We start from the raw sequence: 20285 nt of genomic DNA, 5'->3' as shown, positions 1-20285 counted from the left end.
TGGGATGAGAGATAGCAAAGAGAAAGCCTGACTGGGTGGGACATTTCTCCCTTAGTGACCCTATTTTCCAGCCTGATCCAGGAAGCCAGTTATTGACTGAGAAGGCAGGCAGGAAATGCCCACTGTCTCCTGGGATTCCATGCAGGCCACTTAGCCCCCGGCTAGACCTGGCTTAGTGACTGGGTCTGGGGAGCGGCCAAGGTCTCCCCCGCTGGCCCGTGGACCCAGCTGAAAACAGCAGAGGAGCTGTGAGCAAACAGCAGTAGGGGCACTGACTCAGCCCTTGCGGCAGGAAGCAGTTAGTTCCTAGCTTCCTGTGAAGAAGCATCTTCCTGGAGCTGCCCACACTGGCCTGGCCCCTAAACTCTTATGCTGTGGCAGTGGGGAGTGATTCCTCCATGTGTCTGCTCATATTCATGCCTTGAGTTTCTGTAAAGCCTGCTGGGAGGCAGAGGCAGTAACAGCTCCTGGTCACTAGCACAAGGGCAGGACATCCGAGGGTCCCAAGAGTCTTTTGTATCTGTCTGCCTCTCTGAAGAATCCCTGGATAAAGGGACATGGCCTGGATTTTTTGAGGGAAAATAAATGACTTAGACTTATGTTCATTGCCCCTTTTGGGCACACCAGCTTGTCCCCATACTTAGGAAAGAAACTGAGGTTCAGAGAGGGTGTGCTACTTATCTGATGTTGCACAGCAAAACTGGGGACATAAATTCTCAAGCACAAACACAAAGGCTGTGTGGCTCCCAGCATAGGGGAGTGGGAGAAATGGAAGGGGATGTAGACTGCTGCTCTGCTTGGATGTCAGGGACTCTGGGGAAAGGCTGTTTGTCTCTGGTTGGCTTCCCTAGGGTCCACCTGCAAGCCCTGGGAAGACTCCTCAGGAGGTGTGTTGAGCCAGAGCAGGTAACAGCCATGAGCTCATTTCCCTTGAGGCCCCCGGAAAGTCTGGTAGGAAGGCAGAAGGAAAATGGCCAGGGAAGGAGGGAAAAGGGAGAGAGCAAGCACTTTGGGGATGGCCCACAGAGCCAAGGCCAGGTGTGTGGAAGGAAAAGGACACTTGCTGAATGCTTCTCATATGCTGGGTCATTCTTGCGTGTCATTCCTCAGGAATTCTTTGCCATCCTCCTTGGTGGCTGAGATTTTTATTCCCATTGTACAGAAGAGGACACTGAGGCTGGGGCTGGCACTGGGTATGACTTGACAACTAAGTCTGGGGTCTTTGCAGGGCACCTTGGTGAGTGGGTGCTAAAGTAAGACCCTTTCGGGACTCACAGCACCACAGCCAGGCCTGGGCTTCTTCCATTTCCAGCTCCGGTCAGCAGGGGGAGGCTGTGCTGCGTCTGGCTGGAGAGATTGGGAGCAGAGGTTGGGACTGGGCTTAGGAACAGGAAAGAAGAGGTCTCCTTCAAAGGCTCCTGGATTTGGGGAGCCCTTAGCAATGCATCTGTGATGGCTGAAGGATGGGCAGGGCTTCTCCCTACACCGTGTCATCCCCACTATTACCCCCAACAAAGTTGAAAGTCCTCAACCCAAGGCTATTATAGTTTCTCTTTGACTCCCCCGACTCCCCCCAATATGCTGTGCTGTGCTTATCCACCCAGTCCTGTCTGACTCTTTATAACCACATGGACTGTAGCCTGCCAGGCTCCTCTGTTTATGGGGATTCTCCAAACAAGAATACCAGAGTGGGTTGCCATGCACTCCTCCAGGGGATCTTCCCAACCCAGGGGTCAAACCCAGGTCTCCCGCATTGCGGGTGGATTCTTTACCGGCTGAGCCACCAGGAAAGCCCAAGAATACTGGAATGGGTAGCCTATCCCTCCTCCAGGGGATCTTCCCGACCCAGGAATCATACCTGGCATCTTTCCCTGCTTCCCACACCGGGGTCTTTGCATATCCTCTTGAAAGGGGATGCTCTTTCTGCCCAGCCAACTCCTACTCATCCTTCAATACCTAGCTTCAATGTCAACTCCTCCAGGAGCTTTTCCGGACCGCCTTCACCCCGTAAAGTTCCTTCATACTTCCTGCTCTTACAGGGAGGAGGCATCTATTGATACTACCAAATCAGAGCCCCAGAGATGATGGAACTCAATGTCCTTCCAAGGAAGCGTAAACTGAGGTCAGAAAGAGGCAGGCATTTGCCCAAGGTCACACAGCCCGAGTGGGAGGCCATCCTGTGAGCCCTGTTCTCTCAGCATGACAGGTGTCCTCACCCTGTGCTCAGATCCGGACAGCTGCTTGCCTGATCCCTGCGCACCGCCCCCCCCCCCCACCCCCCGCAGTGCCGGGCGCCCAGCCTGCACCGCCCCACACCTCCAGCGTGCCCCTAGGCTTAGCCGCCAACAAGCCCTGAGCGCCCCCTGGATGGCGCGGTCCGGCCCGACCGCCGGTCTCCTTGACTCACCTCCAGCCCCGGAGGGCCGGGCTCAACCTCGGCGGACCGGGCGCCGCCCGCACGGCCCCGGCTGCACCACCGCCCCGGACTGTGCCGGCGCTCGAGGCCGCCCTCCTCGGCGCCCCCGGGTGGGGCAGGTCGAGCCCGGTGCGCTATCCCTTTAAGCCCGGGCAAGATGGGAGCTGTCAGTGACAGCCGAGGCTAGCGCGGGACGTCGCCGCCTGCCAGGCCGGAGCGCGGAGCCGGCGGAGAGCCGAGGGGGCGGTGGGGCCCGGGCGCGGCGGGTCCCCTCGCCGCCCACTGTGCGCCGGAACCCTGGGCCCTGCGAGTGGCGGGCGGCAACCCAGTGTAATGCGGAGAATGTGAGGGCAGCGCAGGCCGGTGGCGAGGAGGCGGCGGCGCGGGAGAGGGCGTCGGCAAGATAGACGGAGAGGCAGCCAGAGAGACGGAGGACCGGGATCCGGGCGGGTGCAGGTGGGAGAAGGGAGACGAGATAGAAGGAGAGGCAGCGACAGAAAAGAGGGAAAGGAAGGAGCGGGAGAGCACGCGGCTGCGGGCGGCGGCGCAGGCGAGGAGCAGGGAGCCCGCGCCTCTGGGTGGGAGCGCCAGAAGCCGGAGTCGGGCGCCGGGGCCGGGGATTAGGCGGATAGCACGGCCGCCGCCAGGCCGGCAGGGTGAAGGAGCAGGGACGCCTGAGGGAGCCCCTCCGGGAATACCGGAGGACCTAAGGCGGGGCCAGCCTGGTAGGACTGCAGGGCCACTCCGTAGGCTCAGCGGGCCGCGCTCCGGGGGCTCCCGGCGGGCCGGGGCCTTTGTGAGCGCCCCAGGAGGGCAAGAGTCGGGAGTGCGGAGCCGGTTGTGCGGCGGCGGAGGTGTGTGCGCGCCCAGGTGTGCGCGTGTGTGCACGAGTGTGAGCGCCCAGGCAGTTGGGAGCGCGCGTTAGGGATTCTGCTGGCATCGCAGTGTGGAGAACTGGAGGCAGGAGCGGGGCGCGCAGGGGAGCGCGGGGCCCTCCCGTGCACACGCACACGCACCGCGCGCGCGCCCCCACACACACATACACACACTCGCGCACACGCCCTCCCTGCCTCGCTCGTTGCCGCGGCCACCATCTCAGAGCCGAGCCCTGCGTAGCGGGAACCCGAGCCGGAGCGGGAACCAGAGAGGAGCCCAGCGGGGGAATGCGGCCCCGGAGCGGAGCTGCGCGCCGACTGCGCGCCCGGGACGGTGAGTGTGGCTGGGCAGGAGGGATGCTGCGGCGGGGCCGGGGCCGCTGGGGCGCAGGCCGGGGAGCTGGGGTGTCTGCCCGCCGGCAGCGCCGCGTGCGCGGCCTCTGATTGGGCGGGAGCCTCAGGGGCAGCGGGTGGGGGGTGGGGTGTTGGGTGCGCGCCCGTTGTGAGGGGGGTGCACGCGTGGAGCTGAAGGGGAGCGCGCTCAGCGCCCCGGTTCGTGACCGCGCTCTCGCCCGCTGCGCGGCCCCGCCTAACCATCACCTGCCATCAGAACCCCGGCGACTTGGAGCAACTTTGCGTGTGGGCGCAGAGGATGGAGGCGCTTTAATGGTGGAACTCCGGCCTTTCTCGGAGAGAACGCGAGGGAGGAATGGGCCGCGTGCCGTGCCGCCGGGCGGGTCAAGGGGGAACAGCCACTTTATCAGTGCAGCCGCCGGCTCTTGGGGACACCGGTTCAGCCCCGCGGCGCTGCTCTGGAGGCGTTCGGGGCGCTGGATTCCTGTGACCCTGCCAGGGTCAGATGGGACCGCGGGGCGACAGCTTCCCGGCCTCAGGGCCGCTAGGTCATCTTTGCAGCCAGGCTGAGGACGCGGGTTTGAGGTTTGCGAGTTGGGAGACGTGCCTCTGTGTGTGTGTGTGTCCCTGTTCCTTCTGCTCCGTGGGACAGGCGGCTGGAAGGAGGGAACTGCCAGGAAAGTGCATCCCATCAGCCCTGGCCCCCAAAGAGCTCCCAAGAACCTAGGGATAGGCCCCTAGCCTGGTGCCACCCCGCCCCTGCTTTTCTTGGAATCATGCTCCTGCTGCCTCACTCTGTGATGAGGTTGTGATTGTGCTGTGCCCCCATCCTCACCTCCATCTTATTGAGTCTCCTCTAGCATTCCTGTCCTCTGCTAACAGCTTCAGGAAGCTTACCAGTTACCCCCCACCCCATGCCAGCCCTGCCTCTTCAGTAGAAGATAGGATGGTCAGGTAGTCCAGGATGGTGCCCTGAGAGGTGCGGGAGGCCAGTGTCCCAGGAGGGAGAGGCCCAAGACAGGGAAAGAGTTCAGGCTCCCTGCAGGCCCCTCCACTTTACTGAATTCTCCCTGCTTCCAAGCAGATTCTTCCTCCTCTAGGAAGCCTTCTCTGATTGCTCCCCATCTTTCCTTTCAGCTTGGGATTCTGGGATGGAGCAGCTGAGTTTCTCAGCCCCCCTTGTCCATGTGCCTTGCTCCTTGGCACTCAGTGAGTGAGCCCGTGGGGTCAGAAGTCTTGTTCTCAGCCTCAATGCTGGGTGGAGGGTGGTGATGCTGGGCCAGTCTGTATCTCCCTGAGTCTAAGGGGTATGGTAATATCTACCGGTTTTCAGGCTTAGACCTACTTTCACTTTCACTGCCGCTCTGTGATCTCTCTGCTGCCTTGTGAGAATGGAGGGGCCGTTGGGCACATTTCCTCTCCATTTCAGAGGAGGATGTTAAGGCAGAGATGGAGCCAGGGGAATGGCAGTCAGTCCCTTGCACCATGAAGGTATCCTTTAACCCTGATCTTTGCTGAGGTGGGAGAGTGCAGGGAGGGCCCTCAAGCCCTCTTTATTGACCTGGCAGCAGGGCTCTGGGGATCTGCTGCTGGAGGGTCTCCCCAGGGCAGCTCTCCTGCTGCTGTGACCAACACACTCTTCAGATGGACAAGGAGGTAGGCACAGCTGCTCTCAGCCTGATTCTCCTGGTTTGATGCCAGCCTCATCTGGGCAGACCCCAGAGTCCGCCTGATCTCTGCTTGATGGTTTGCAAACCTATAATCCTTAGCACTGGGATGTCAGTGTCATTCTTGGGATCAGAGCACCAGCCTGACACTCTAGGTCCTGTCATTGTCCTCCTGCTTGGATCCTGGAACCCTTCCTACTATTCTGAGGTCTCTCCCATGGAGTCCCTTTGTGGGCCAAAGAGCTCACCCTCAGGTGAATGGACTCCTCAGATAGAGGTCTAAATGTGCATTGGGGGTGGGGATAGGGCCTGATGGTTATGGGGACCACTTCCTTCCCAAGTGGCCCACCTGAGACACAGGTAACTAGAGGAGCTCTCAGCTCCAGGCAGGTGTCTGTGCCAATTCTCCCCAGCCCAGTCCTGATGATACCCTGGACTTATCCCCAGGGCCACTCAGGCCCTTGGAGACCTCAGGTGGGGAGAGCTGTTGCCCAGAAGTGGCCAAAGCTCATCTGGGGGTGGGAGTGGCAGGGTGGTGGGGGTGGTCTACTGGGTTCTGTGAAGGCTCCCTCAGCTGCTTTGCTGGCTTCACTCTGGGGCAGCCTCTCTTGGCCTCTGCCCCTTCCTTTCTGCCAGCTTGAGCTGACTCGGTCTTCCTTAGCTGTCCTTGCCCCGCCCCCTGACCTCCTTGCCCCCCATCTCTTTACCCCTTTGTCACCCTGTGGCTCCCTGAGCTCTGGACATTTGCTCCTTTGTATTGGCCTGACTGATGCTCTGGTTGGTACCCAAGTGGCTGGAACATAGTCAGCTGTCTGCTTGGCCCCACCCCTGCCTTCAAGACCTGCTTGAACTCTGCCCTGGTTCTTTGACCCCTACCCCCATCCCCTGTCCCCAGCTGACTCCAGCAGGGTGAGCCCTCCATATGGGGCCTCAAGCTAAGAGGAGAGAGAGAGAGAGAACATGGTACCTCTTTGGCCCCTGATCTGGGGGTCAGGGGTGAAAGCCCCTGCCAGATGCTCCCAGCCCCCCCGGCTGCCTCCTTTAGGAGGATGACCACTCCCTGCCCTAAACCTCCTGACTGGGAACGAGTCCTGCTCAGCGTGGCCCCCTTAATTTCCTTGTCCAGCCAAGCCCTGACCCTGCTGTTTGTGTTTTAAATTATAACAAACTCAGTGATAAGTGGGCTTCCCTGGTAGCTCAGCTGGTAAAGAATCCGCCTGCAATGTGACCCTAATTCGATTCCTGGGTCGGGAGGGTCCCCTGGAGAAGGGATAGGCTACCCACTCCAGTATTCTTGGGTTTCCCTGGTGGTTCAGATGGTAAAGAATACACCTGCAATGCGGAGACCTGGGTTTGATCCCTGGGTTGGGAAGATCCCCTGGAGGAGGGCATGGCAACTCACTCCAGCATTTTTGCCTGGAGAATCCCCGTGGACAGAGGAGCCTGGTGGGCTACAATCCATAAAGATTCAGGCACATTGAACGACTAAGCACGCAGTGAGAAGTTGTTGATTGGCCTGGGCCTTGGGTTAATTTGAGGGGGTAAAGTTACCCCTGACCACTCAGGCCTCCTTTGGGGGGAGCTGGGGGCCTCCCTGGTCAATCAGAATTTCTTTTGTGGGCTTCCAGGGCCTCAATATCTGCTCCCAGAAACCGTGTCTCGCTTGGTCTTGCTCTTCACTGCCTGGAACTGTCCACTTGGGGGTCACTTCATATTGGGGGCCTCTCTTGCTTTGAGGCCTGGGAGCTCATACTGAGGGTACTTATGACACACCTGGGCCCATCCCTGGATGAGCTCTGAAAGGAGTCGCAGACATGGACCCACACCCCTGGGTATAAGGCAGGCCCCGAGAGGTACGGGGGAGGGAGGCTGGCAATGGGTTGTTTCAGGTGGACCCAGAAGGGCTGACCTGTTCGAATATTTCTGACACTTAGTGGATGCTCAGGAAATGTGCTGGATAAGTGAATGACTGGAGGATGCGACCGAGTGAGGGCTTTCCAGGCAGATGGCATAGTGTTAGCAAAGGTTTGGAGGTGGGAGGCTCCAGGCACGAGGGGAACGTGTTTGCAGTGGAGAGGTTCCTACAGGGGCACAGCAGGCATAGAGCAGGTTGGCACAAGACGGAGGAGGATTTTGAGTGCCCAGCTGAGGAGTGTGGGCTGATTTCGTATTCAGAGGTTGTAGGGGTGAAGTTCTGGAGGGACGCGATCAGATTTGCAATTTAAACCGCTCCCTCTGGTGGTCGTGGGAGTGGTTGGCCGGGAGAGCCAGAGGCAGGGCAGCCATCCTAGAGCTGCTTTAGGGGTGCAGGCTGGTGGTGGGGGCAAGAGCGGGGCCAGGCGCCTTGCCAGCCTTCTCTGGGATGGCCAAGGGACTCTGCATGGTTTCCCTTCTGATGGAGGAGGAAGAAATTCGGGCTGGGTGGGGAGTCGGGTGGGGTGATGCAGGCCACCAGAGTGAGTCAGGGCCTCTGGTGTCACCATTCCCACCTCCTGGGCCTACAGAGTCGGCAGGCATCCTGGTGTCAAGAAATGAGTCTTTCTTACTGGCCCTTCCCCTGTGCACACTTGAGCGAGTCCCTGAAGTTTCTTGGGCCTCAGTTTTTATGTTTGTAAAATGGATAAGTTTGTCTCCCTGAAGACCTGGAGTGAGTTTGGGTGGAAGTCAGTGACCTGGGAAGTGGAATGCAAGGGGAAGCGGTAGAGGGCTGGTCAGCATTGCTGTTTGACAGAGGAAGAGTTGGAGGCCCATTGAGGGGCAGTGACTCACACCAGGTCATAAAGCAAGTTGGGGGCAGGGGCTCCAGCCAGCGGTTTTCCTGGCTGTGCCTGTGGTCTGCAGGGCAGGGATGGGCGGGATCCCCGGGGCCTCGGGGCCTTTGCAGAGGGCCTCCTCAGACACTTGCTTCAACCGTCCAGCTATCAGGGAGAGTGTGCGGCCATATGGCCCCATCAGGAGAGGAGCCCGCCGCCCGGGGGGGAGGATAGTGGCTGCCACTCTGGCCTTCTGGATCCATGAGGGCGCTGCCCACCCCCAGGGTCAGGGCGGGAGGAGGCCAAAGTGGAACCTCAGTGTCCAGGTTGGTTTGGACATGGAAGCTGGGCCTTGGCAGGTGGCCCAGTCTCAGCACCCATCTGCCAGGGCAGCCGAACAGGCGGCTCCATGCCCAGGACTGATCCAATTAACTCAGGACCAGCTGTGCCAGGCACCCCCCCCCCCATTCCCCATGCCACTCCTCTGGCCCTGCTGGTCCACAGGCCGTGGGGTGGCACAGCGCCTCTGATGTCAGGGTCTCAGGTCAGAGTGGAGTATATATGTGTGACCCGCAGCTCAGGTATGACATGCAGCCTTACCCTGGTCACTGATTCTGTAGCTTTGAGATTTTGGAGTATGGAAATGGGCCCCTCAAATCAGTCTGGTGTGATTAAAAGGGCTTGCCTTGGGCATGGGAACCATCTGGAACTGAGTCTGAATTCTGTCTCAGCCACTTCTGAGCTGGACGGATTCAGGTAAATCACTTTTCTGGCCTTAATTTCCTAATCTCTTATGTGAGAATGATAACCTACCTTCTCAGGGTGTCATTAGCATACTTTGAAATAATACATATAAAGCATGCACTAGCTTGATACACTGAAGAATCTCAGTAAGTGTCAGTCATGTTTTGTCCTCTGCTGGGAGAGGGAAGTGAGTTCTGTTCGAGTTTCAGTCTCTAGGCTGAAGTAAAGAGGAGCCTTATTTTTCAGAAAAAAATTTGCTTTGTAATTTTATGTGGTGCATGCGTGCTCAGTCGTGTCTGACTCTTAGTGACCCCATGGACTGTGGCTCGCCAGGCTCCTCTGCCCATGGAATTTTCCAGGCGAGAATACTGGAGTGGGTTGCCATTTCAGAGGATCTTCTTGACCCAGGGATCAAACCCACGTCTCTTGCATATCCTACATTGGCAAGCAGGTTCTTTACCACTAATGCCACCTAGGAAGCCCAATTTATAATTTTATAAGTAAGTTTTTATGTTTCACCCCTCATTTAGTCTCCATGGCATGCTGTAAAGTAGGCAGAGAGCACCGTCCCATTTCACAGATGAAGAAACCTGCAAGTGACTCTCCAGAGTCTGGTTCATAGCGAGTTGGCCTTGACCCTGTCTTTGGTCTCCTGGTCCAGGACTCTTGCTGCCTTGATATGGGTCCCATATCAAGGGACCTCGGGGAAGTGGAGGCTGGGGAGAAGTGGGTCTGTCTTCAACAAAGTCTGTCTAGAATCCCCAACAAGCTTGGATTGTAGAGAGGATTCTAGAGAGTCTCTGCCTAGCCCTGTTTCTGATACAGGTGAAGGGACAGGCTGCCTTGGTGACAGACAGTCAATCCCAGCTGGGGTTACTGTGGGGGATGCTCAGTGAGGCAGTGATTGGGGCATTTCTCCAATGAAATGTCTGTCCAACATGGGGCAGCGGCGGGAATGGGTGTGTGTGTGTGTGTCAGGGAGCGTGGCGGGGGGAGCCTTTACCTCTTGGGTTCCCTTAGACCCTGCCCAGGCAACCAGGGCTCAGCCTTCGGGGCTCTCTTCTGGGGAGAACACTGGGCTCCCCCAGCTGGGTGACCTTGGCCAGGTCACTATGTGTCCCTCTTTGAGCCTCAGCGTCCCTCTTTGTAAGTGGAAGATAATCCCCTCCCTGCCTGCCTCCAAGGCTGTGTTTGGGCCTCTACTGTAAATACATGTTTTGATACAAACATCATTTTCCACAGCTGCGAGTTCAGGCGTCGCCCGTCCTACATCTGCGGGTCCTGTGATCGCTCAGCGGTTCTCTTGTTGGGTGCTTCCTCTGGGCCCGGCTGTGCTGGCTGCTCTGGGGACAGAGATGAGTAAGACTAGCCTCCGCCCTTGTGGGGTGGAACCTGGCAGGAACTGTGGACTCCGTGGCATTTAATGGTCCTTCCAAACACATGCTGGTTGTCACGCTCCCACTCAGCATCCTCCAAGGGCTCCCTGTTCACTCAGATTGGTGTCTGGACCCCTCAGTGTTTTGCAGAGTCCTATTCTCCCTGCACCCAGCTGTCTCCTTCCATAGTCCTCTGTGCAGTTAGGCTCCAGCCCAATGCCACTCACTCTCCCCTTCTCACGCCTGTGGCTTTCCTTCCTGCAGGGGTTTGCTCTGTTGACCCCTCTGCCTGAGTCCTTCCTCCATCTCTGCCCATAGATCCCACCCGCTTTTCAACTCTCAGCCCAAATACCATGTTTAGAAACCCTTCCTGGTCCCCCTAGCTGGGAGCAGCTTCTCCTTCCTCAGAACTCAGAGCAGTGTATCTGCTTTACGTTTTGCAAACACTTGCTGTCCACCTACTGTATGTGAGGCCTACTGTGTGCAAAGCCTGCGATATCTGGCAGCTGGTCGCTCCTCATGGCCTGGGAATGCCTTGGTGGCAAGGACTGATCTTATTCATCCTGCGCACCTGTCAGATCCCGGGGCCTGGGACCAGATGGGCTGACCAGGGCATGTGGCCCATCCCTCAGAGCCTCTGTGGCCACTGCCTCTTCCTCCTCCTCCTGGGTCTGGAGATTCCGGCTGGGCCCAGGACATCTGTTTGAGAAGCTCCGAGTTACTGGCGGCTTTTCTGCTGAGATACTCACTACGGATGAGGCCTTCTCTCCCCTGGGAGGCTCCACCAGGCCAGGGCGGGGATGCCCAGTCACTGGCCACACATAACTCTCCCCGATGAATTGCATGGCATCCAGCAATTAGCAATTGATTATTTGGGGTACTGATAACTCTTCCATTATCGATCGGCGGAGGCGGGCCTGGCCAATGTTGGTGTGGGTCAGCTGGGCCTGGCTGGGAGATTGCGATCATGGTCATTTATTCCTGACTAGGATGCTCGTAAATAGGAACAAGAGAAAGGGAGGTGCTGGCGATCCTCACTTAGATTCGCACTGCCAGGGTTGGGGTAGAGAGATAGGGAGGGGGTGAGGGGAAGCTTTTGCTCACTCTCACCTCCCTTTGTTCCCACCTTCTGTGTTCTGCTTCCAGTCTCTCCTGGCCTGGGTCTCAGCTTTCCCATTAGCTAAGTGGGAATTTCAGTCTCTGTGGGGGTAACACTGTGCCTTTGAGTGAGACGCCTAAGCAGTCCCTGACTTGTCATTATTTCTGGTTAATGGGAGTGGGGCAGAGGAGCAGCAACCTGAGGCTCAGAGAGGGTAGTGGCCATATGAGGAAGGAGCCAGCATCAAGATCTCTAATCCAGGGGCTTCCCTGGTGGTCCAGTGGTTAAGACTCTGAGCTCCCAATGCAGAAGGCCTGGGGTTCGATCCCTGGTCAGGGAACTAGATCCCACATGCTGCAACTAAGACCTGGAGCAGCCAAATGAATAAGTAAAAATGAATATTAAAAAAAAGAACTCTAATCCAGGGTCATTTTGCAGAAGGACAGGGAGGAAGTGGGTGGGAGGGAGGTGGTGGGTGGGAGGAAGGTGGTTGGTCAGAAGAAAACAGTTGCTTCACTAAAGTGCTGTGTCTGGCTTCTGAATGTGCTCAGGCTTCTAAATGTGGAGCTAGGACTCAGTGGAATTTGTGCAAAAGCGATTTCTAGGGAAACCACATAAAGGAGATGGCAGGGGGCATGTTTAACCTACTTAAGAGACCCAGCTGCCTTTCAGGCCTGCCAGGAGCAGGAGGCATTATTTGTGGGGTCTGGCTCATGTGACCAATGCGTTTTTTTTTTTTTTTTTTTACTTTTTGTTAGGAACATTTTCAAAGGTACAGAAAGATAGAGGGAGTAGTGTAGCAAACTCCCATATACCCACTCACCTAGATTTAACAGTTGTTGACATTTTACCACATTTTGCTTTATCTTTTTCTTTCTGGAGTAGTTTAGAGTAAATTATAGACATCATGACATTTCACCCCTAAATATTTCAGCATCCATCTCCAAAAAATATAAGAAAATGCTTGTCTCACCTCAAGTGGTCACATAATTTACTTTATCCTTGAGAGGTGAGGATGCTTGAGAGATGCGGAGACTGGGCCTGTAAGAAAAGCTGGCCTGTCCACGGTCACACAGCGCCGAGGGGGAGGGGAGGAGCAGCGGGCTCTAGGAGGCTGTCTACAGGTGTCAGCCTAGGATTGTGGGGGCGAGGGGGAGGCGGGAAGCGTGGGCAGGTGGGTGCGGTAGGATGCTGCTGGGTGGTTCCTCTGGCTCAGGCTGGAGGTTCCGCCTGGAAACAGGAAGTGAGTCTCTTTTAGGATAACCGGGGCTCTTTTCCTTTTGTTTGCTACGGGGATTAATCAGGAACTGCAGCGTCAGGAAAATCTAAAACAACTTCTTGTTTATTGTTTAATTTAGGAGACTGTTATCAGGCTCTGGCCATGCAGGGCCAAGGGAGCCTCTGCTGGCACAAGGCGTAGGGCTGCCCGCACCAGCCACTTTGGATGGCAGGAGGGACGCAAGGGGAGGGCTGCCTGGAGTTCGGGGGCGGTGCTTAGGAGCCTAGCCTGGATAGCCAGGGGCTTTTGGAGAACTGAGGGTGTTTGGGGGGTGGTGGGGGGCCTGTGCCTGAGATCTGGGCTGGGCTGAGTCTTTGGTAGCCTCAGAACAGAGATGAGAAGCCAGGCACAGAGGGGTGAGCTGGGGCAGGTGCAGAAAGGAGGGAAGGCTTTGGCTGCCTCTAGCCCCATGGAGGAGCTGTCTCCACTCTCCCGCCTGGGCCCAGTTTTCTCCTTGGGGAGGGAGGACCGGTGTCCTCTGCCAGCCTAGGGCAGGTGCAGGTCTCCCTGGGCTTCCTTGTCTCCCTGGGGTCAGGGTGATTCTGCCCTCTGGCACCCACACATGCTTTTTCTGCCCTTAGCACCCTTGGTGACTTGTGAGCACCTCTTGATTCTGTGAGGGTCACAGGGGTCACAAATATGGAACTGGAGAACATTGGAACTAGATGGCAGCCTCAGAGATGATCTCATTCTTTTAGGCTTAGATAGGGAAACTGAGGCACAGGGAGTGGCCAACCCCATCTCAAGTGTCACATCGAAAAGCATTGCAAATACAATGCTTTTGTACTTGCAGTGGTTCAGTGGCTGAGACTCGGAGCTCCCAATGCAGGGGGCCCGAGTTTAATCTCTAGTCAGGAAACTAGATCCTACACGCTGCAATTAAAGATCTTGCATGCTGCAATGAAGATAGAAGATTCTGCATGCCGCAACTCAAACCTGATGCTATCAAATAAATAAATATGTATAAAAATAAATATTAAAAAAAGAAAAGCATTGTGGAGCCTTGGCAATAAGTCAGGAATCTGGTTTCTCAGTCCCAGAATCCCCTGCTGCTGGGCCTTATGGACTTGCGATTCAGAGACCAGTGCTCCCTCTGGTTCAAAGGGGCAGAGGTGGGCCCAGCTGGGGAAGGGCTGTCAGTCATCCTGGGGTCTGCCCCAGGTTCTTAGGACCTGCCCTGCCTTCTGTACATGCACATGCATGCGTGCACACACACACACGCACACACACCTCATCATTTACCAGTGGGGAGCGTGGGTGTGCAGGTTGGGGAGGAGGCTTCAGCGGGGTGTCCTGAGGCTCAGCCATCCAGGGCTGACACAGGCTTCCTGTGCTCCCATCTCTGCCCCTACAATGAGGAGAGCCCTGGTTTGTGCCACACTTACTGTTGGGCTTATTTCTTGAGGACAGAAGTAGGAGCAGTGAGCAGGAGAGTCCCCTGGGAGGAAGGTGATCGGAGGGAGAGCAAGAGACAAAGGTCAAACACCTTCTGATTCCTCGTCCACAGCCCTGTGCATGGCCAGACCCTACGTCAAGCCTGTGTGTTCTCTGCCATTGGGGATGGAGAGAGCACCCAGCCTCCCCCAAGTGGTTGTGTGGGCTGTGGACCTGGGGCATGTCGCCACCTCTCCGGGATGAAGTGAGGCAGGGAATGACCCTCTGCTGCTGTGAGAAGGGTAGGGAGGATTGGCCGTGGCCACTGGCCCATCTGTTGACTGGTCCTTCAGTCACCTGCTGGGTGGGCAGTGGGCTGGCAAGGGTCACAGGAAATAGGGCAGGCCTTCCCTCTGCTCTCCATTTGCTGGGGGGTAGGAATGGCACTGTGCCTAGAGTCCGGGGGCAGGTGGGGTAGAACCAGCATAGGTCCCCATGCTGGCTGACTGCGAGCTGAAACCTCGGCAGGGATAGAACCAGCAGAGGTCCCCTTGCTGACTGACTGCGTGCTGGAACCTTGGCAGGGATAGAACCAGCAGAGGTCCCCATGCTGACTGACTATGTGCTGGAACCTTGGCAGGGATAGAACCAGCAGAGGTCCCCATGCTGACTGACTGTGTGCTGCAACCTTGGCAGGGTGCTGGAAGAGCTTAGTGCTCACTGCAGCAAAGTGGCCATTATGGGCACCATTTTACAGATGAGGAAACTGAGGCTCTGGGAGGTCACTTGGCTGGTCAGTGATGGGTCTGGGATTTGAGACCAAAACTACCTAGCTTGGCTGGATCTCACTGTCTTTGAGTCCTGGTTTCTGCTCTGGGCTTTACCACTAACTGTTGTTCTCTGGGCCCTGGGTCAGGCAGAACTGTGAGGATGGCTGAGGGCTGGGCCGTAGCCACAGGATGGAGGGAAGGCTAAGCCTCTGGTCACCTCTTCCACCTGCCTGGGCAGGTTCTCAGGGTTCTGACTGAAGCTTCCCCCATCCTTAGGAAGGAGGAATCCTTCCTAAGCCAAGAAAACGAGGGCTTCCTGGCTCTGTGTGGAGGGATCAGGCCCCTGTGTGTGTGCAAAGCGCATCAGTGCCTCCCGCCCTCTCTGCACCCAGCTGGTGTGTGCCTTCTTAGCCTTTATCAGGGGATGGCAAGGTGGCATGGGAGCCTGTGTGCATGGGCATGAGGAGTGAGTATGAAGTAGGGCAGAGGTGAGTTCACTGCACACCTACTAGTCATAGTGCCAGGTACTTTACATATATTATCTCATTTAACCCTAAAAACAACCCCATGAAATTTGTACTACTACTGTTCCCATTTAACAGATGAGAAAACTGAGGTTTAGAGAGATTGAGGGACATGGAAAGGTCACACAGTTAGTGGAGGGGTTGGCATTCAAACCTAGGAACATCTGCTTCTAGTGGAGGCTGTGTCATTTGTGTGCCACTCGAGGAGAGTCTGTGCTGCAACTAGGAAGGAGGAAGTTAGAACTCAGGAAGATGCTGCTGGTGGCTGCTCTGTATTTGGAGGCAGGAGGCGAAGGGGAAGAGGTGGGGAAGAGGCTGGGGTGGGAGAGGCATTTCTGGAAGTCTAGTGTGCAGCCTAGAGCTGTGTGTCCTTGTCTCGGTCATCTGCTCTGGGTCTGCACCCTCACACCTACCTGCCTTACTTCCCCCCAAGGGGAGGCATGCACACTGCTTATGCTCCCTTCTCAGGGTAAGACCTGGAGGTGGGACCGAGCGAGGCTTCTCAGAAAACAGTCAGGGCTGCGTGCCCCGTTGGGAGCATCTGGGGATGAGTCTGGAGAGGGGCCTGGCTGTGCACACCTCGAATGCCAGCCTGGAGTGGTAATGGTCTCCAGATTTTGAGCAGAGCCAGGACTGATGGTTGGAGGGGTGGATCTCTGATGGCTGAGGAATGGTTGGTGGTTGTGGGTCCTGCCTGGTGGGGGAGTGGTGAGAGAGTTGGGGCATCTGGGGGCTTCTCCCCTCCTTGTCTCAAGCGTCCATCAGTGCAGGAGCGGCGGGGAGGTGGCTTTCCTTGTCTCCCATTCTTTATCTTCCCTTTTCCTGCCTCCAGAATGAGGAGTAGGAGTGTGTGTGGGGGGGTGTCTCTGGCCCTCCCAGGCCCCTCCCTTGGAGGCTGTAAATATTTTATCTGCACCATCTCTGCTGCTGGAAATTGCTGCTTTAACACATCCCCTTCCCCCCAACCCACCTACCCCCATTTTGCTCGGTACAAAACGAATGCTGGAGAAATTCTGTGTGGGGCGCTCACTCTGTCTCTTCTGCTCGTGCCCAGAGTCCCCTCCAAAAAACTCTAATTGCTTTTAAGCTGTGATAGTTGGCAAAAGCAATTTTCTTTACATTATGGAGAAAGGGGGGAAAATCCACTACATTCTTGTCTCCTTTTTTTTTTTTCTTTTTGACTCTAACCTTACGTTTTAAAATTCCTCCTCACGGCTGCTAAAGTTCTAGGGGAGAAACAGAGTAGAAAGAGATGTGGGCAGGGAGGCAAAAGTACTCTCGGGCAGGGCATTTTGCCTCTCTGAGCCTCAGTTTCTCTGTTTACAAGGTAGTCATATGTTCATTCATTCAACAGACATTCCCTGAGCACATCCTCTGGAAGAGCTTGAGGGCAAGGACCAACTCTGTCTTTGCTGCTGCATCCCCAGCATCCAGCTCAGAGTCTGACGCCCAGTAGGTGCTCTGTTAAGACCAGTTGACTGGATCACTGGGTCTCTGTGAGCCAGGAACTTTACCAAGCACTAGGAATGCGCTGGATGGATCAAACACAGCCCCTGGCCACCAGGGCTCGCTGAATGGAGGGGAGCTACTAAACACACATAGAGACTGTATTACTGAGTTGTGGAAGGTGGATATGGCATGCGGCATGCTTAGAAGCACAGAGCCGGGCTGGCCAGGGGAACTGGGAAAAGTTGCACAGAGGAGAACTTGGGCTGCATCTTGCAGACGGGGTAGGAGCTTGACAGGTGAACCGGAGCTGAGGAGGAGGGAGTTTTCAGACTGGAAATAGCATGTGCAAAGACCAGGGGTGGTCAGTGCTGGAGCTGAGGGTGGGGTCAGGCCAGGGAGGCCTTGGGGCTGCCCAGATGGGCCTGAATTGCCTGGGAGAGCTTTGCATGGAGGTGGGGAGTTTGGGCTCAGGTGATGGGGACCTCTGGAAGGTTCTGAGCAGAGGACATGTGGGAATGATCCCCTACCCCCACCCCAGGCTCCACACGGGTGGTAGTAGGGGAGGAGGGATGCTGGTTGGGAGGCTGATCCTTGGTGAGCCTGTGGGGGAAGGGAGGCTGGAGTGTGAGCCTTAGACAGAAAAGGCAGGGGACGGGAGTGGGGTGAGGGATGGGGCTGTCCAGATCCTGGTGCTTGTTGCCTCTGCTCGTGCTGTGGTGAGAGGCAGTCAAGGCCTTTCCTGGACCCTTGGGTGGGGGCCCCCAGTATAGCTGGGGAGGCAGGGGTCCAGTTCATAGCCTCTGTTGCCACGGCCAGTCAGGCTTGTCTTGCTTTCGGTTCCTCAAGGTGTACAGCCCTTCACAGTGTATAAAGCCTATTCACCTCTGACCCCTCAGGAGATCTTGGAAAGTGTCCCCTGAAGTGGGCAGAGCAGGGGGCTGTTCCCCACGGCCCGGGAGAGGCCAGGTTTGTCCAGGCAGGTGGAGACAGGGTGGAAATCTGAACCTAGGTCTCAGGGCCCCTCGCCTGCTGCCCGCACCACCTCTGTCATGCCCCCCTCCGCCCCCAGCCCTCTTCTCTCCTCCCCTCCCCAGCCCCATGCTCCTTCCCTGTTTGCAGAGCGTGTGGGGCTTTTCAAAAGCATTAATGATAGAAAATAAATTGGAATCGGAGAGGAATCATCGCTGGGCATTCTCCGAGGGCTGCCTCTGCCCTCGCGTCTCTCAGCCATATTGAAGCCGGCAGCCAGACCGGAATATGAATGAGTCTGGGCTGGCACTGCTCTTAATCTGTCGGGGAGCCCTCCCTGGCCAGACGGCACTCACCGATGGCAATGAGGCCTCAGAGGCCCCTGGGCTTCTCAGACCAGGACTGATTTCTCTGGGATGGAGTCATAGTCCACGGCTGTGGAGGAGGGGCAGCGGGCACAAGGCGCCCAGGTTCCCCCCACCCCCTTGAATCCCCTGCAGGGGTCACAGCTCTGAGGCCAGCCTCGGGTGGGATCCAGCATCTCTGCCCAGGCCAAGAGGACCATCCAGTGGCTCCTAGGGTCTGGATTCTGCATCTGGATATTTGAGGCCTGCTGTGAGAACCGGGCTTCTCCTGTGGCTCAGCAGTAAGGAATCCGCCTGTAGTGCAGGAGACACAGGAGACGTGGGTTCGATCCCTGGGTCAAGAAGATCCCCTGAAAAAGGGCATGGCAACCCACTCCAGTATTCTTGCCTGGAGAATCCTCATGGACAGAGGAACCTGGCGGGCTACAGTCCATGGGGTCGCAGAGTCGGACACGACTGAAGTGACTGAGCGTGCACGCATGCTGTGAGAACTTGACCCTCTTTGTCCTGTCTCCTCTAGGAAGCCTTCCTTGATCACTGCCAAGCCTCATACTGAGTTTTCTATATTCAAGCTTTTCATGACCCCTGGAGCAAGGGTATAAACCTAGTGCCTAAAGGGGAAAGGCAGGTAATGAGTGGGACAGGCTGAGGATGAAGCAGTGGGGAGAGGTGGAGACTGTGGCAGTGTGGCCATGCGTTTGGGAGCTCGGCTGTGGGTGCTTTCACACCCAGTTCTGCTGAGTAGCCTCTGCTCCTGAGCCACACTTGTCACTCCTTAGCTTGCAGGGAGCTCCACGAGGGCAAGCCCTAGTCTCTGCCTCTGCAGCCTGTCTCCCCACAGACACTGGCATGGGCTGGGCACCCAGGCAAGTTTCCCAGGAGTTTCAGAGGCTCGAGGGCCTGGGAAATCACTCAGAGCAAGCTTCCCATTTAGAGATGGGGAAACTGAGGCCCAGACCTGGGGGTGGGGGTGGTGGAAAGGGCTCCTGTCATGCCCTAAGCAGTCTGTTGTTCTGCTGATCCTCACAACAGGAGTTTTTGCACCTGTCTGACTTATTTATTTATTTTTAAAATAATAGCTGCTTTATTTTATTCGTTTATTTATTTTTTGACTGTATTGGATCTTCATTGTTGCATGCGGGCTTTCTCTAGTTGCGGTGAGCAGGCTTCTCATTGCTGTGGCTTCTCTTGTTGTGGTTTATGGACTCTAGAGCTTGGGCTTCAGTAGTTGTGGCGCATGGGCTTAGTTGCCCTGTGGCATGTGGAATCTTCCCAGAAAAAGGGATGGAACCAGTGTCTCCTACATTGGCAGGCAGATCCTTAACCAGTGGACCACCAGGGAAGTCCTGTACCTCTGTTTTAGAGAGGGGGAAACAGACACTCGGGGTGTCTGGATCCAGGGGCCCTGGAGGCCTGCATGTGACTCAGTGTGTTGGGACCCCAGTGCCAGCTGCCTCTTTCTGGCAGGAGTAGGGGTGCTGAGATGGGCACTGAGTCCCCTGAGGGGGGTGAGCTGCGCTTGTGCCCAGAGTAAACCCAGCCAGGGGCGGGAGGCCTGGGATCCTGGCCCCGATCTGCCACCAACTCCCTGTGTGACCCAGGACAGAGGGCTTGCTCTGTGCCTTGGTTTCCCCGTGTCAGGCTGAGAGAGGGCCCTGGAGGGATCAGAGACAGTTCAGGGGGCTCCCCTGAGTTCATATGCCCTAGCCTGCCAGCCCTGCTCAGGGCTTCTGAGCAGCCCCTAGGTTCCCTTGACTCCAGTCCAGGACTGTAATGAAACCTTATTCCTCTCCTTTCTGGGGTCATTGTCATATGGGAGGTGGTGATGCCCAAGAAGGGCTTGGGCTCTGCAGACCTAGTTAGCGGTATGGGGCAGCTGGGGCAGCCTGCCCCCTATCCAGGAGAGAAGAGGGGCTCAGGCCAACACCAGGTGGGAAGACTGCCAAATGCAGGAGTGAACACTCAGTGCTGCTTCCCAGGGGGCGCTAGTGGTAAAGAACCTGCCTGCCAATGCAGGAGACATAAGAGACGTGGGTTCAACTCCCGGGTCAGGAAGATCCCCTGGAGGGGGGCATGGCAACGCACTCTGGTATTCTTGCCTGGAGAATCCCATGGACAGAGGAGCCTGAAGGGCTACAGTCCACGGGGTCACAGAGAGTCAGACACGACTGAAGTGACAGAGCATGGCATAGCACACTCAGGGATAAGCCCGAGCCTCACCCTTGCATGGCCTGGCCTTCCTTTCATGTACTCAGAATGGACTCCCAGGGT

General features: G+C 56.7%; 1 protein-coding gene across 3 annotated transcripts in view; it reads left to right on the top strand.

The window, feature by feature from the left end:
- The first annotated feature begins 2478 nt into the window (after window positions 1-2478).
- LINGO1 (leucine rich repeat and Ig domain containing 1) overlaps window positions 2479-20285 on the top strand; it is a 211755-nt gene continuing 193948 nt past the window's right edge. For 2 of the 3 annotated variants that reach the window (XM_065906956.1, XM_065906954.1), the window contains exon 1: window positions 2505-3625. The gene's annotated coding sequence lies outside the window, so the exon portion shown is untranslated. Of the gene's footprint in view, window positions 3626-20285 lie in introns of all 3 variants that reach the window. The other variant, XR_010659206.1, reaches the window with a different exon arrangement.

This window comes from Muntiacus reevesi, chromosome 15, assembly GCF_963930625.1.
Source record: "Muntiacus reevesi chromosome 15, mMunRee1.1, whole genome shotgun sequence".
NCBI classification, from domain to species: domain Eukaryota; kingdom Metazoa; phylum Chordata; class Mammalia; order Artiodactyla; family Cervidae; genus Muntiacus; species Muntiacus reevesi.
The sequence above is the reverse complement of the archived record's forward strand: the minus strand, read 5'-3'. Positions and strand labels throughout refer to the sequence as shown.